General features: G+C 35.3%; 1 long non-coding RNA gene and 1 pseudogene across 1 annotated transcript in view; both read left to right on the top strand.

Moving 5' to 3' along the window:
- Nucleotides 1–15,790, top strand: part of LOC128036064 (uncharacterized) — a 98,199-nt gene that overhangs the window by 5,261 nt on the left and 77,148 nt on the right. The gene's annotated exons all lie outside the window — the stretch shown is intronic.
- On the top strand, nucleotides 2,617–4,769 carry LOC105781987 (cytochrome P450 CYP749A22-like; annotated as a pseudogene).

A 15,790-nucleotide genomic window follows, 5' to 3' on the forward strand; every position in this document is an offset into this window, starting at 1 on the left:
CCTCACATGTAAATAAATATCCTGTTTGAGATCGACCTTTATGTGGATCTGGTAAGTATCCAGCATTAGCATAGCCAACTAATAGGTATTTTGAATCATCTGAATAAAATAACCTCATATCAATGGTCCCTCTGAAATATATAAATACATGTTTAATTCCATTCCAATGCCTACATGTTGGAGAAGAACTAAATCTTACTAACAAGTTTACAGTGAAAGTTATATCAGGTCTTATGCTGTTTGTAAGATACATCAATGTCTCCATGGCACTTAGATATGGTACTTCAAGACCAAGAAACTCTTCATCATTCTCACAAGGATGAAATTGATCTTTATTCACATCTAACAATCGTACAACCATCGGAGTAGTTAATGGGTGTGTTTTATCTATGTAAAATTTCTTTAATATCTTTTTCATATAAGTTGATTAATGAACATGAATTTTATCTTTTAAATGCTTGATTTTTAATCCAAGATAAAACTTTGTTTTTCCAAGATTTTTCTCAAATTCTTTCTTTAAATAATTTATTGTATTTTGAAGCTCTTCAGGAGTTTCCAATAATATTTAGGTAATCAACATAAACAACAATTATTACAAAATCTTATCCAAACCTTTTTATAAAGACACATGGAAAAATTGGATCATTTTTGTAACCTTACTTTAACAAGTGTTCACTAATACGAACGATTGTACCACATACGTCCAGATTGTTTTTATCCATATAAACTTTTCTTTAATTTGATTGAGTAATTTTCTCAAGAAACTCTATATCTTTTTGGGATTTTAAATCCTTCGAGGATTTTCATATAAATTTCACTATCAAGTGTACCATATAAATAAGATGTAACAACATCCATTAAATGCATGTCAAGTTTTTCTCGTACTGCCAAACTAATAAGATGTCTCTTCATAATCAATGTCGGGCCTTTGCGAAAATCCTTGTGCTACAAGGCGAGCTTTATATCTTATGACTTCATCAATTTCATTTCGTTTTCACACAAATATTAATTTATATCCTACCGACTTTACTCCTTTAGGTGTTTTGGACTATAGGTCCAAAAACTTCACGTTTAGAAAGTGAATTCAATTCTGCTTGAATTGCACCTTGCCATTTTGACCAATCTTTTCTATTTTTACATTCCTTAGTAGATTTAGGCTCAGGATCCTTATTTTCTTTTGTTATTTCAATAGCAACATTATAAGCAAAATTGTTGTCGACAACTTAATTTTTTTTCCGGTTCCATCTTTTTCTCGTATTGACATAATATTTGGGCATGCACCACATATGTGACCATTAATCTTCATATCACATTGATAACATAAGTTATATTTACCCTTTGAAAAGTTATCTTGAGAGCTCTCATTGTTCTCTTATTTATTACTATATTCCCACTTTTAGTGGTCCATGAGTATATCTTTTATTTTCTTTATGTTTACATTCATTTCAGGGAATGCAACAAATCTAGTAGGATAGACTTATAAACATCCCAATAGATTCTTTATTTCATAATCACCATCGCAAACATGCGTGAGATTTAAATCAAAATTTATCTATTCATATTGTCATGATTAGTCTCCAATTATAATAAACATGATATAACACATAAAACATGATAAAATATACCAAGATCTTTAACATCATCGTCATCATATTGACTATTATCACGAGCACTATTACAAGTAATAAAATAACTTTGTTTTCGTAATAACATTTACAATCTAATAATAAAAATCATTTAATAAATAATCAAAATTGTTGTGTATCAAAATTTTCATGTACGATGCTTGAAATTTATCGATACACATTGTATCAAATTTCAATACCACATATATGTTATAAAATCTTATCTTGCTCTAATAAAATATTTATAAGTTTAATTTAAAAGATATCATACAATTATTCAATATTAGAAAGTTAATAAGACTAAATAGATCCTATCAAATTTCCTTTTAATCCACAATGGTAGGTTAATAAGACTTTCCACCATACTTTTAATAAAATTTCAAGAATAAGTAACAAGAAAAAAATTTAAAACACAAAAATATTATGCATAATATAATTTAATTAAAAAACTTTAAAAATAGAAAAAAGAACATACCATATTAATAGCAAACATATCTAATCAATAATTATGTCTTTTAAGTAAAAAAATTTACCCTAAAAAGCAAAAATCAAATACTATCGAATGTGAAATTTATGTCAAATAAAAATTAGTAGTAGTTATACCTTAATTGAAAAAGAAAATATGGCGAAATATAAAAGTTTCTTACCAAATCTATACTTTACCCATACTTTTACAATAAATCAAAGATCGAGAATAAGAATCACAATCCATTCTGAGATTGAATTTTTCAACATCCTAAAAATGAAGTTGTAAGGGAGAAAGTTTAAGGTGAAAAGGAATTTGATTTGTGGGACGACTTCTAAAGATTTTGAAAAAAATAAAGACTCATCGTGCTGATAACGTGTTATAAAATAAAGAGAGATGGATAGAATAAAGAATAAAGAAAACATGAAAGCAATAAAAAATATATTTTATTGATCAAAGAGATTATTACAATGTTTTATCAGAGTCTATTTATAAGCATATATAAGAAGTATAAAAAAAATAGAGATCTAACTATTAAGACCCAGATTACCATAACAGATGCAATATCTGATCGGTGAAGTTAAAGAAAATGGAGACCATGGGAAATCTTCTAATCCTTTTTCCAGCTTCTTTATGCCTCTTCCTTTTCGTTGCTTTGCTCAATGTTTTCTACAAGTATTGGTGGATACCTCATCGTGTACAGTTCATCATGAATTCACAAGGAATCAGAGGACCTCCTTATGAATTTATCCATGGAAACAATAAAGAAGCTGCCCAAATGCTCATGGAAGCATCTACCAAACCTATGGCCTTGACACACGATATATTTCCCAGAGTCATGCCTCATGTTTACTCCTGGATCAACAAATACGGTAAGAATTTTTTTTTTTCTTTTTGGGGTTGCATTTTCTGATTAACCTCCACTTTTCAAGAAGAGAAATCATTTTCTTTCAGGGAAGACTTATCTTAGCTGGAATGGAATTCGAGCTCTACTGCTAATTACAGACACAGATCTGGTCAACGAGGTCCTTAAAAACAGTGAAAAGGCTTTTCCAAAGCCAAAGGCTTCATATTTCTTCGACAAGCTACTAGGCGACGGCCTTGGTTCAACCGAAAGTGAGAAATGGGCAAGGCTAAGGAAACTGGCCCATTATACCTTTCATGGGGAGAGCTTAAAAGTAAATCATCGCCACCTTCTACTCTAATTATTGTAGTGGAACATTTACAAACATGATACTTTTTTGCAGAATATGATTCCAGCAGTAGTTGCTAGCGTTGAAACCATGCTTGAGAAATGGAAAAGTAAGGAGGGCAAAGAGATAGAAGTGTTCCAAGAGTTCAGATTATTGACTTCAGAAGTGATATCCAGAACCGCCTTTGGTAGCAGTTACTTGGAAGGGGAGAAGATTTTTGACATGTTGATGAAATTGTCAGTAATTGCAGGCAGAAATATTTTAAAAGCAAAGATTCCCATCATCAGGTAACTTCATCAAATCTTTACTTTGTTAATCAACATACTTCAGCTGCCAATGGGTTGATTTAGGGTGGGTTTGGATGGGCGATTGGGTACGGTGCGTTTAGTCTACTTTTTGTCTCACGCTATAGTATTGCTACAGTATCTAATCTCACCGCCACCGCCCATCCAAATTCACCCTGGTTTTCCTTTTCAGCAAGTTTTGGAAATCTGCTGATGAAATTGAATCAGATAAAATTGCCAAAATGATACATGATTCTGTGATGAAGATTGTTAAAAAAAGGGAAGCCAAAGTAGGGACCGGAGAAGCTGATAACTTCGGTCGTGATTTTCTGGGATTACTGCTTATTATGAGGCGGACGAGAAAAATAGGCTTCCGATACAAGATTTGGTAGATGAGTGTAAAACTTTCTATTTTTCTGGGCAAGAAACAGTCAATTCCTTGCTTGCATGGGCAACCCTGCTTTTAGCAGTACACACCAATTGGCAAGATAAAGCAAGAGCAGAGGTGATTGAGGTCTCTGGTAATCAAAACCCAGATTCTGAAGGGATGGCCAAATTAAAGACGGTAAGCAAACTATACAAATTCAATAGCTTGAAAACTAACAGTGAACATTTATATTGCCCTTTGGATTTCTTTTTCTCCAACAGATTACCATGATTATCAATGAAACTTTACGGCTTTATCCTCCTATAAGTGGCGTGATAAGAAAAGTAGGAAGAGAAGTCCGATTAGGAACACTTGTCCTGCCTACTCATTCACAGGTCGACATGCGAATCATAGCACTTCACCATGATCCTGACTTATGGGGAGATGATGTTGATCTTTCCAAACCAGAGAGGTTTGCTGAAGGGATAGCCGAAGCTACTAAGTAAAATGCAGCTGCATTTATGCCCTTTGGATTGGGACCTCGATCTTGCGTAGGCATGAGCTTTACAATCATTCAAGCGAAAATTGCACTTTCCATGATTCTGCAACGCTACACTATCAACCTCTCCCCTAGCTATGTTCATGCACCTTTACAACGTCTTACACTCAGGCCACAACATGGGATTCAGTTGTTGTTTCATTCACTACGTTATGATGCTTAAAATTCTAGTCTGTTGGTCTCCAATATAGTAATATATAATAAAATGTGGATAATACTGTATTTTGCAACCATATGATAATATATGGTTTTGGGATTTCACGTTTTGGTGACAAGATTATATGCTCTTTTTTTTTTGTTGATATTGTTAAAGGTTAAAAAGGTATTACAGCAAACGCCGCCACCACAGGAGCAGGCCCTACAGTCCTGTACATAACATAATCAACAACAAAATAGTCCACCAAAGAGAAATCAATTCAAACTACCCCAAAAAGCTGGAACGGCAGCAGCAAATCCAGTCAGCTCCCTGAGCATCATACAGCAACACAGCAACAAGAACATCACAACCCAGTCATATACACGCCATGAAGACATTGGACTCCACATTTTGCTAAAGTATCAGCAAAGCAGTTAGATTCTCTATACACATTCACAAAGGAGACATTATGGGATCTCATCACACAGCTTGGAATATGACCCATCCAGCATTTGTGAAACAGTGAAGATGTCAAGTCCAGGAGCTCCAAACAATGCCTCAGCCGGTGGATCCTATAATTAGGTGTCTTTCTTCCATTGCTACTGCAGTAGTGAAGTTTTTATTCCACTTGGTTCCCTTCTTCCAGAGTTTCTGCTTGAAACACTCACTCCTCGAGCCGGCCATTGCTTGTTTTCATTTTTAATTTTGTAATATAATATATTACAAAATATGAATGGTCAACATTAAAATGTATTGCTAAATGTTGTATTACCATTGCTAAAATTTTATTTTAACAAAAAAAATCGTTGCGAGTTCATCATGTATACCTCCTTTGTATAAAATATGTATAGAAATTGAAAAGTCATTTTAATTATATATACTGTAACATTTTTTTTGTTTTAAAATATAACTTTTTCGTAACGATATAATTTGTTTATCTAAAAGTGTTTTAGCTATAATAAAATTTGTTACAATATCACAATGGTAATAGTTACAAATACTATTACGTAACCATAGTATATTGGTTGCAAAATAAAATTTGCAACAATGTAAAATTAAATTTGCTAAGTTTTTTACGTAACAATAATAATATTGATTACCAAATATTATTTTGTAAGGATATTTTATTTGGTTGTGTATTATATTGTGCAATGATTATATTTCATTGCCAAAAAATATTTTAACAACCATTAAGCGTGGTTGTCAAATTATTTATTTAACAATAATACTATTGGTTGCTAAATATTATTCTGCAATAATGTTTTAATTGGTTGTGTACTAATTACGCAACAACTATAAAAATTTATTTAAACAACCATAAAATGTGGTTGCCAAATATTTTTGCAACAACAACAATAATAATATATTTGTTAATGCTTTTACATAACAATTTTTACTTAGTTATGAAATATTAATTTACAATGGCATAATATTTGGCCATGTCTTATATTACACGATATTTAAATATTGTGCAAAGTTAATTTAACAACCTTAATATTTTGTTGCAAAATTTTATATGTAACCATATTATTATGTTCGTTGAAATTTATTTTGCACCAAAATATTATATAATTGATAATAAAAGAAGTAATTACAAATATTAAAGAAACTAGTTATTTGTTTAAAACAATATTACCAAAATTTTAAGCCCGTTTATTAGAGTCCGGTTTGAAAAATGTGCCTAAAATTTATCCCAAGCCCAACCCAAATAAAATGCTAAACTCGGTCCGACCGCTCATATTATTTTTTATATAATTTTTTTAAAAATATAATACATAAAAATACTAAAAATATTAAAATAAATACTTCCCAATAAATTGAAAATAAATTAAAAAACAATATGTATACTTAAATAATACTAAGATAGGGTGCAACTTAACAAGCAAATGCCTCTAAAATAGTAACAAAATTAACAATAAAATAACAGTTATGCAATATCCAAACAATAACGGCTAATTTACCAAAAAAAGCCCATTTTTTTTAAAAATTACCGAAATAAGCGGTTTTTTAATTATTTACCGGAATGGGCCATTTTTCGCGAAATCGCGTCCACGCCAACATGATGTCGAGTGCGTGACGGATGATCAGCGTCCACGTTAGCGACTGCCGACGTGGAAGGAAATCGCGTCCTGAGGAAGCGATTTCCTTCCACGTCGCCAGGTCGCTACCGACGTGGACGCTGATGTCATGCCACGAGCGCTGCACCGAAACGCGATTTTGACTCGATTTTACGTTTGGGTTTTCGCTTTTACGGTTTAGGGTGCGAGCTTTTAGGGTTAGGGTCCGGAAAAATTGTTTTCGAGTTGATGTATCCGGTCAAATAGTGGAAATCGCTTACCGGGATGCTATTTGAGAAGAAATTGTGAAATCGTGGCCTCGTGGGCGCGATTTCGCTCTGATGGTCATGTAAGAAATAATTTTTTGACGTTTTCTAAGCAAATAGTATAAAATCGCGATACCAGGATGCTATATGAGAAGAATTGTGAAATCGCTACCGTGGACGCGATTTCGCCATGCTTGGTCATGTAGGAAATAAATTTTTTGACGCTTCGAGTAATAGTGTCAAATCGCTACCTCGTGGACGCGATTTTGCTCTGATAGCAAGTTTGAAATGAAGCTATAAATTAGGCAGAAAATGTTCTTAGAATGCATAACTCACAGAAAAAACATTTTAGAAAGGCTAAGAAACTTAGAGTTTCAAAATGAGTGAACGTATTACTGCTGTTATTTACTACGATAGTGAGGTTTGCCACACCGAGAATGGTGTTGTTTTTTTGTCGGAGAATACGGTGCGACTGTCATTTAGCCAAAACATAGATTTGACGGAACTCCGTAAAAGAATTAGGCGTAAAATCTTCGGAACAACGCCAATGAAAGTTCTGTCAATGACGTATCGATTTTGTTCTTCTTTTGATCCGGTGACATATGACTCCTTCGACATAAAAGGTGCTCGTAGCTTGGAGGCAATGGTGCAGACTCATCTTGCTAGCGGAGCAACTTATATTGAGTTATATGTACAATTTACGTCGCCAACTGATGTACTTCCGTCTGGTGTTCGAGATGTATACATACCCCTGGCCGACACTCTGTTAGCGTGTTACAAAATACGGAACAGCCCATGTTCGGTAGCGGTGTCGAATGCATATCCCCCCTAGACACTCTGTCGGTGGATGGGACATGTACATCGGTGGCTCGACATTTGACGCTGGAAATACGAGCTGGGGAACTGCATCAAGTTCTACTGGATGGCAATCTACATCCAATTGGGGACGTTATCAAATGCCCAGAAGAAGGGATGACGTACTACCTACAACATCAACCGGTGAGGGGACGTCGTACGCTGCAGATGATTGTGGGTTAGAAGGTGACTCCGATGTGGATCCACCTCGAGAGCCCGGGCCGGAATGTGCAGAGGTGGGATTATTTTCAACCGAGCCTATTCCAATGAAGGTGAAGATAGTGATAGAGTGCGATGATGAAGAAAATCCACGATTGAGCATACTCACCTCCAAATTTCACATGCATAATGTGGATCTGTCAAATGATGATGCGTTAGAGTTTCCGGATCTACCACACCGGGTGCGCGATCGTACAAGTTCGGGGGTAGATCTCGGTGAACTTGAAGTTGGTAATCAGTTTACCAATAAGGATAGTTTTATTGGTGCTTTGAAACAGCATAGCGTCAAAAACGGCGTTAATTACCACGTCGTTAAATCAAAATCTGATAAGTTTGAGGCGAAGTGTGCGGTGCAAGACGGCACATGTTCATGGAAAATCGTCGCCTCGTTAAGGAAGAGGACAGGGTTGTGGGAGATCAAAAAGTACAAAGGTCCACATACATATGCTGCAGGTACAGGATTGAATGTGTCTGAATAATATTTTTATTTTCCAATGTTGCATTATTTAATGTACTCCCTCCCTTTGTAGGCGTTTCAGAAGATCATCCGAAAATGGATTCAGCTATGTTGGCTAGCTTGATACTGCCCACGATAAAAGCAGATCATCGGACTTCAGTGCCGGTGATAATTGCCAATATCCGTAGCCAAATGGGGTATACGCCCTCTTACCGCAAGGCTTGGATAGCTAAGCAAAAGGCATTGGAGAAGATGCATAGTGGTGGGTCGCCTCATATAATGAAATATGGCAATGGTGTCAGGTGGTAGAGAGATACGTCCCAGGTGCCATCACAGACCTTGAAACGGAACATGCGTACTACAATGACCGATTGCTACGTGGATGCCAAGTGTTCAAACGCCTATTTTGGACCTTTAAGCAATGCCGAGACGCATTTCCCTACTGCAAGCCATTGGTACAAATTGACGGTACCTTCATGTTCGGTAGGTACACTCATCGGCTATTGGTTACAGTGGCACAGGACGGCGGTGGGAGAATTCTTCCAATTGCATATGCAATAACACCGGGGGAGTCGTCTGATGACTGGGATTTTTTTCTCTCTAGGTTAAGGAGGCATGTCTGCCCCCAACCTGATATCTGTGTTATTTCAAATCGGGGCACCGGTATACTAGCTGCATTTGATCGAGAGGGAAGCTTGTGGCAGCGTACACACCATAGGTATTGCCTGAGACACGTTGCTTCGAACTACTACAGGTAATATCCATCTAAGACGGAACGACGACAAGTGACCAACATGGGTATTTACTGTATAATTGTATTATTTCGTTTGTCAAATTGAATTAGTTTTATTGGTAGACGCGGTATAAAATATTCACTATGTTCTTATATTGGTAGGGTATGAAATGAATAAAGATCGTTTTCACGAGATGTTGGCAATCTTGCGATCCCAAAACGAAGAAGGGGCGGACTACCTTTGCAACATACGTTTCGAACAGTGGGCACAAGCATACGACGGAGGCCTACGATATGACCATATGACGTCGAACCTGGCAGAATGCATAAATTTTGTTCTTAAAGGAACGCGCCATCTACCGATACCAGCGGTTGTGCGAAAGACATATTTCCATTTGGCGGCGCTATTTCCAAAGCGAGCAGCAGGTTATGCAGGCCAGATGTAGGGTGGGCATGTATGGTGCAGTAAGGTAGTTCAAGAAATTAACAAGGCGAAGGCGAGGGCAAACGTCATGCACGCTATGTGTCACGATCGAGACAATTTATGGTTTCGCGTGACGGAGTTCGACATACCACACCAAGGTGTTGTTGGCGGGCAATATCTTGTACACTTGCGAAACAGGACTTGTGACTGTGGGAAGTTCGATGCACTTCGTTATCCATGCGCTCATGTTATTGCAGCCTGTCAGAAACTCCGTCTGGATCCGCTGAGTTATGTGGACGAAGTGTACAAATTAGAAAACATGTACAACGTATGGAGACACATTTTCCCACCGGTCCCAGATGAACGTAAGTGGCCGCCCGTATCTCTTGCTCCTTTTAAACTGTTACCGAATAGAGAATTACGTCGCAAGCCGAAGGGTCACCTTCCTCCACTAGAATACGGAACAATATGGATATCCGAGAAACAGCCAGTCAACAGAAGTTGTGCGGATGGTGTAGGAACCCAGGCCATACAAGTTGATCGTGCCCTAATCGCAATAGTTAAATGTAATTATAGAAATAATTACCTTTTATTCAATTATTAATTAATAATTGTATTAATTGTTAGTAAAATTATCAAATTACTACAATTTCTTAAATGTTAGTACCAGTCAAAACATTTTACGAAATCCAACATTATGTAAAACTATAATTTCTTAAATGGTTACTAAGATTATCAAATCCGCTGAGTTATGTTAGGGTTTTTACATTAATTAAATTAGGTTAGGTTAGGGTTTTTAATTAAATTAGGTTAGGTTAGGGTTTTTAATTAAATTAAATTAGGTTAGGTTTTTAATTAAATTAAATTATGTTAGGTTTTTAATTGTTAAGTTAGGGTTTTAATTAAATTAGGTTAGGTTAGGGTTTTAATTAAATTAGGTTAGGTTAGGGTTAGGTTTTTAATTAAGTTAAGTTAGGGTTTTAATTAAATTAGGTTAGGTTAGGTTTTTAATTAAATTAGGTTAGGTTAGGTTTTAATTAAGTTAAGTTAGGGTTTTTAATTAAATTAGGTTAGGTTAGGTTTTTAATTAAATTAGGTTAGGGTTAGGTTTTTAATTAAATTAGGTTAGGTTAGGTTTTAATTAAATTAAATTAGGTTAGGTTTTTAATTAAATTAAATTAGGTTAGGTTTTTAATTAAATTAAATTAGGTTAGGTTTTTAATTAAATTAAATTAGGTTAGGTTTTTAATTAAGTTAAGTTAGGTTTTTAATTATATTAAGTTAGGTTAGGGTTTTAATCAAATAATGTCAAAATAACTCGAAAAATTTCTATGTGTATTACATCGTCATAAACTTCTATTTCATTACATCAAATGATAAATTTTAATACGGTAATCAATGTCTATGACCGGGATTCGGTTCCACATGGCGGTCGTCGACGTGCTTCTGCTACCGGATTCCTCCTTCCTCTAGCTTCCGTGGCCGTTGTTCTTCCTGGTGGTGATTGTTGTTCTTCCGGTTCAGCATCCGCTTGTCGGACTTGGGACGATGATCCACCTTCAAAGAATACTGTATGTGGAGGTGTTTGCATCATGAACGGCGACGGAGTTTGAAAGCCATGCGTTCTTGGCGATTGGTAAAAGGAGAGCTCCCGACGGCCCCTTACGACCCTCCTCGCGCCGATGGCCTAGTTATCGGTGGTCCGCTTCAGACATTCAGAAATGGAATCGATCCGCATTTGGCTCCAAGTCGCCATATGCTGTTGAAAAGGATACATGTACGGGTTAGGGTACATATAAGGGCTAGGAAACATACCTGGCATCATAGGGAAAGGCGATTGCGTGGGTATCATCTATTGAATTGTGCGTCGGTGATCGCGCGGTGCTCTCGTTAGGGGACCGTGATTGCATTGCACCGATGATGGGCCGGTGAATGTCTGGCCTCGTTGATGGGCGCCTCGTAGTCTTGTCCCTTGGATTTAGAGGCCGCGCATTTCCTTCCGACACGATTTATCACGCCTCTCCTCTGGCGTAAGTAAATACGGCTTCCCATGGATCCTAAACCATGGCATGTATTCTATAACGCACGCTAACTCGGGAACGATGATTTGTTCCCGAGTAGGTAGATATTCATACCGATTTTCCCACATTTCTGTGTACTCTGACCAGTATCTAGGCCAATCCGTACCTAATAGCCGAAGGTCGATTTTGTGGTGCTCGTCAAACACCTTAGGGTCCGCAGGGATCGGTTGTCTACATCCAAACTGTCGTAGGACTCTGTCTGTCTGGTGGGGCTCCACAGTTGCATAGTTGATCAACACCACTTTCACGTGCCAAGCGTTGGGATTTTGTAAAAACTCTTCCGGGATTACTGCCCGGATTGCCGGATCCTCGTATGGTGTCCATTGAAACTACATGAACATGATAGAAATATTACTTATATACATAATACTAAATAGTAAATACTAAATATCAATCCACTAGTGAATGTATGGAAATATCTATTTGCAATAATACTTACTTCGCTCAATCGTTGGTCCAATAGAAGTCAGATATCTTCAAGTTCGACGGTAATCCACGATAACTCGCCGGATGGTTCCACCTAATTAAATAAATTTTTAGCATACTTTTATTCTTACAAAATCTACATAACAATTTCAAAATGTAATGAAGAAAATTTACCTCGTTACGAGTGGGAATATATATGGGTGGTTCACTCGAGGACGTAGAAATGGAAAGCGAAACCGTGCCCATGATTGCAGTAGTGACAGGCATCCTCCGATTTTTGCTCTCCTCGGTTTGGTCGCCCCGCACATCTCCCGATATAAAGTTTCCAAGACGGTAGACCCCCAACTAAATTCACCGACTGCTCTAAAATCAACGAGTTTTAGCAGCCACCTTAGATGTACACAGCTCCGTGACGTGTCGGCCATGAGATAGCCTCCAATTATTTGAAGAATGTATGATCGAGCATATCGGATTCGTTCAAATTCGGTTGAATTTTCATTCAGACCGGGGAAGGTGGCACGTAACCAGCTCATCTCCACCTTACCTCCATCCATTTTATCCGGAACGGCGCCCAAAAGCTCGTAGCACACCGCCTCCCAATTGCTAGATTGGCGCACCCGATGGATTGGGTGCCCGCCCACCCAGTAATCCCAAATGCAGATGGACATCTTCTAGAGTGATAGTGCACTCTCCACATGGAAGATGAAATGTGCGCCTCGTGTCTCGACCTCTCGATCAACGACCGATCGGCTTGCTCTCCAACTTGCATCCCGCCCTACCGTTGCCACGTGCAAAATCTCGCCTCGCAGTAGTTCTCTACTAACGGTGATGGAGGAGCATGCATATTCGAATATTGCATTCCAATACCCGATCTTCACCTTTTATAAGAAAAAATAAATTAATAAATATCTAAAATACATAAAAAATATCTTAAATAAATTTTAAATTTTAAATTTAATACTTACCATTTTCAATTGCTCCACCGATATGTGATTCCTATCAAGACGAATCAATGATCCGCCATTGTTGAAAATATTAAAATTTTAAAATTATTTTTAAAAATAAAAATTTTAAAATTTTCTTAAAATAATGAAATTTAATGGAAAAGAAATTTAATATGGATTTGGAGATTTTTTGAAGGAAATTGAGAGGATTTTGGAAGGAATTTGAGAGTTTGAGAGAATTTTGAAAGGAATTTGAGAGAATTTTTGAACGGAATTGAGAGAAATTTTGAAGGATATTGATATTGAATTTTGTTGTGAAAATAAAAGGGTGGGGGTTTATATATTAAAAAAAATTTACCGTTGGGGGCAACGGTCAATTTTTTGACCGTTAGTACTCGTTCATCACATGCAGCAGCCATTATCAGCGTCCGACGTCGGTAGCGACTGCCGACGTGGAAGGAAATCGCGTCCTTGAGGAAGCGATTTCCTTCCACGCCGCCAGTCGCGCTACCGACGTGACGCGATGTCCCGCCACGCACTCGACATCGCTACCGACGTGGACGTGATTTCGCGGAAAATAGCCCATTCCGGTAAATAATTAAAAAACCGGCCCATTTCGGTAATTTTTTAAAAAAACTTTTTTTAGTAAATTAGCCAACAATAACAACAAAATAGTAACAATATAATAGTGAAATTGTGGCACAATAGTGAAAAAAAAATTAAGAAAATAGCATCAAAACAATAAAAGAAAATAAAAGAAAACAACATGTTTTCTTTTTCTTTTTTGCATATTCAGGTCGGGCCGGACTCAAGCAAAAAAAACCTTGACTGAGGCTCGGCTTGTTTTTTAAATCGGCCTCATTTTTTGTCCAAACACATTTTTTGAGCCTAATTTTTACCCAAATCCTCCCACTTTTCGGGCGAACCATTCGGCCCGACCCATAGACAGGTCTATTTCAATTACAATTAAATTAAAATAAAAATCTAACAAAATTAAATAGATATATATAATAAACTAATAAAAATAATTTTAAAACTAAAATTGAAATAACCCATGAAATTTAAAGTCTAAAAATTAAAAATTTATATGTACTGTATGGTAATAAATACAAAATTAAAGTTTAGATATATTCTCCCTGTTCACTTTTAAAAATCTTTTTCAGGTGAATTGTAGTGGAGAAGGTAAAACACATTTCAAGCAAAAAAAATCACATTACTTTTCCATTAATTTTTAATCCATTCGGGTAATTAATTAAAATCTTTTTACAAAATTCTCTACCAACCACACCTCGTCTTCTCGAATGAGGGTTAGCAAAATTCGATTTAATTCAAAAAATTTAATAAAATATTCAAATTTTAAATTAAAAAGTTCGAGTTATTCGAGTTAATCCGATAATTCGATTAACTCGAATAAAATCAAAATTTTCAGTTTAACTCGAATATGAATTACACAATTCGAGTTATCTGAAAATCGAATAAGAAAATATAAAACTACGTTGTTTTGATAAATATTTAGATTTTCTAAAGTTGAAGCCAAAACCGTTTATTTAAAAAACAAAACAATTATATTGTTTATGTAGTTATATAATCTTGTATTTCGTCTACTAGTTAAATAATCGGTTCATGTAAATGCAAAATTGAGTATAAATAATAGGATTTGTTAACTCGAATCGACTTGACTCAATTCGATTTGAAAATTTTTTAAATTGAGTTCGGTTGCTAAAATAGGATTTGTCAACTCGACTAATTCGAATTTTTTTTACTCGATCGAATATTCACCATTATTTCTAAACTATAACAGTTAATGGAAACTCGTTAAGTCATAAAAAATTCAAGTAAATGTTTTAAACTTGAGTCTTATGAATACAAAAAATAATTTTAAAAGATATTTTAAATTATAAAATTTAATTGGTATAAATAGGGGTGAGCATTCGATCGAATCGAATCGAATCGAAAATTTTCAAGTTAATCGAGTTTTCGAATCTCATTTTATCATCCTAACTTCATTTGAAGTTTTCTCGAATCGAGTCGAGTGAGATGGAATTCGAATCGAATCGAATCGAATCGAATATATTTGTTCCAGTTAAATTTTAAAAAATAATTTTGGATCCTTGTAACCACTGTCACCCATCGTAATAAAATTTGTCCACCTTAATCAGTTTTTTTTATTAACTTTCATCACCTCATAATTTATTTATTAATTTTTTATATACTGGTTAGCTTTTTGCTTGCTTAGTTGTTTCAATTATCTTGATTCTTGTCACTATGTATTTTGGAATTAAAAATATATTAAATGTAAAAATATGATTTTTAATAAATGTTATTTTAAAATAAAATGTGAAATTGATACCAATATAAAATTTTAACACGAATATTTTATGGCACAATTAATAATTCAATTTTAATATAAATATTCAATATGACTAAACAATTCAATAATATAAATAATATAAAATGTGAAATTTAATTTAATTTAATAATATAAATAGTATATATAAATAAAATTATTGCTATTTATGTTTAGTAATTTTTTTTGGATAATTTTGATTTTTTATTTGAGAGTAAATGGTGAGAAGTAAAAGTTTAAGGGGGAAATAAAAAGTTTGGGGGAATAAAAGTTTGAGGGAAAGTAAATAGGGGGAGTAAAATTTTGGAGGGAAAATATTAAAAAAAATTTGGAGGGGGGAGGGTTTGGGGT

Source organism: Gossypium raimondii, chromosome 13 (genome assembly GCF_025698545.1).
Source record: "Gossypium raimondii isolate GPD5lz chromosome 13, ASM2569854v1, whole genome shotgun sequence".
In the NCBI taxonomy this organism is placed as follows: Eukaryota; Viridiplantae; Streptophyta; class Magnoliopsida; order Malvales; family Malvaceae; genus Gossypium; species Gossypium raimondii.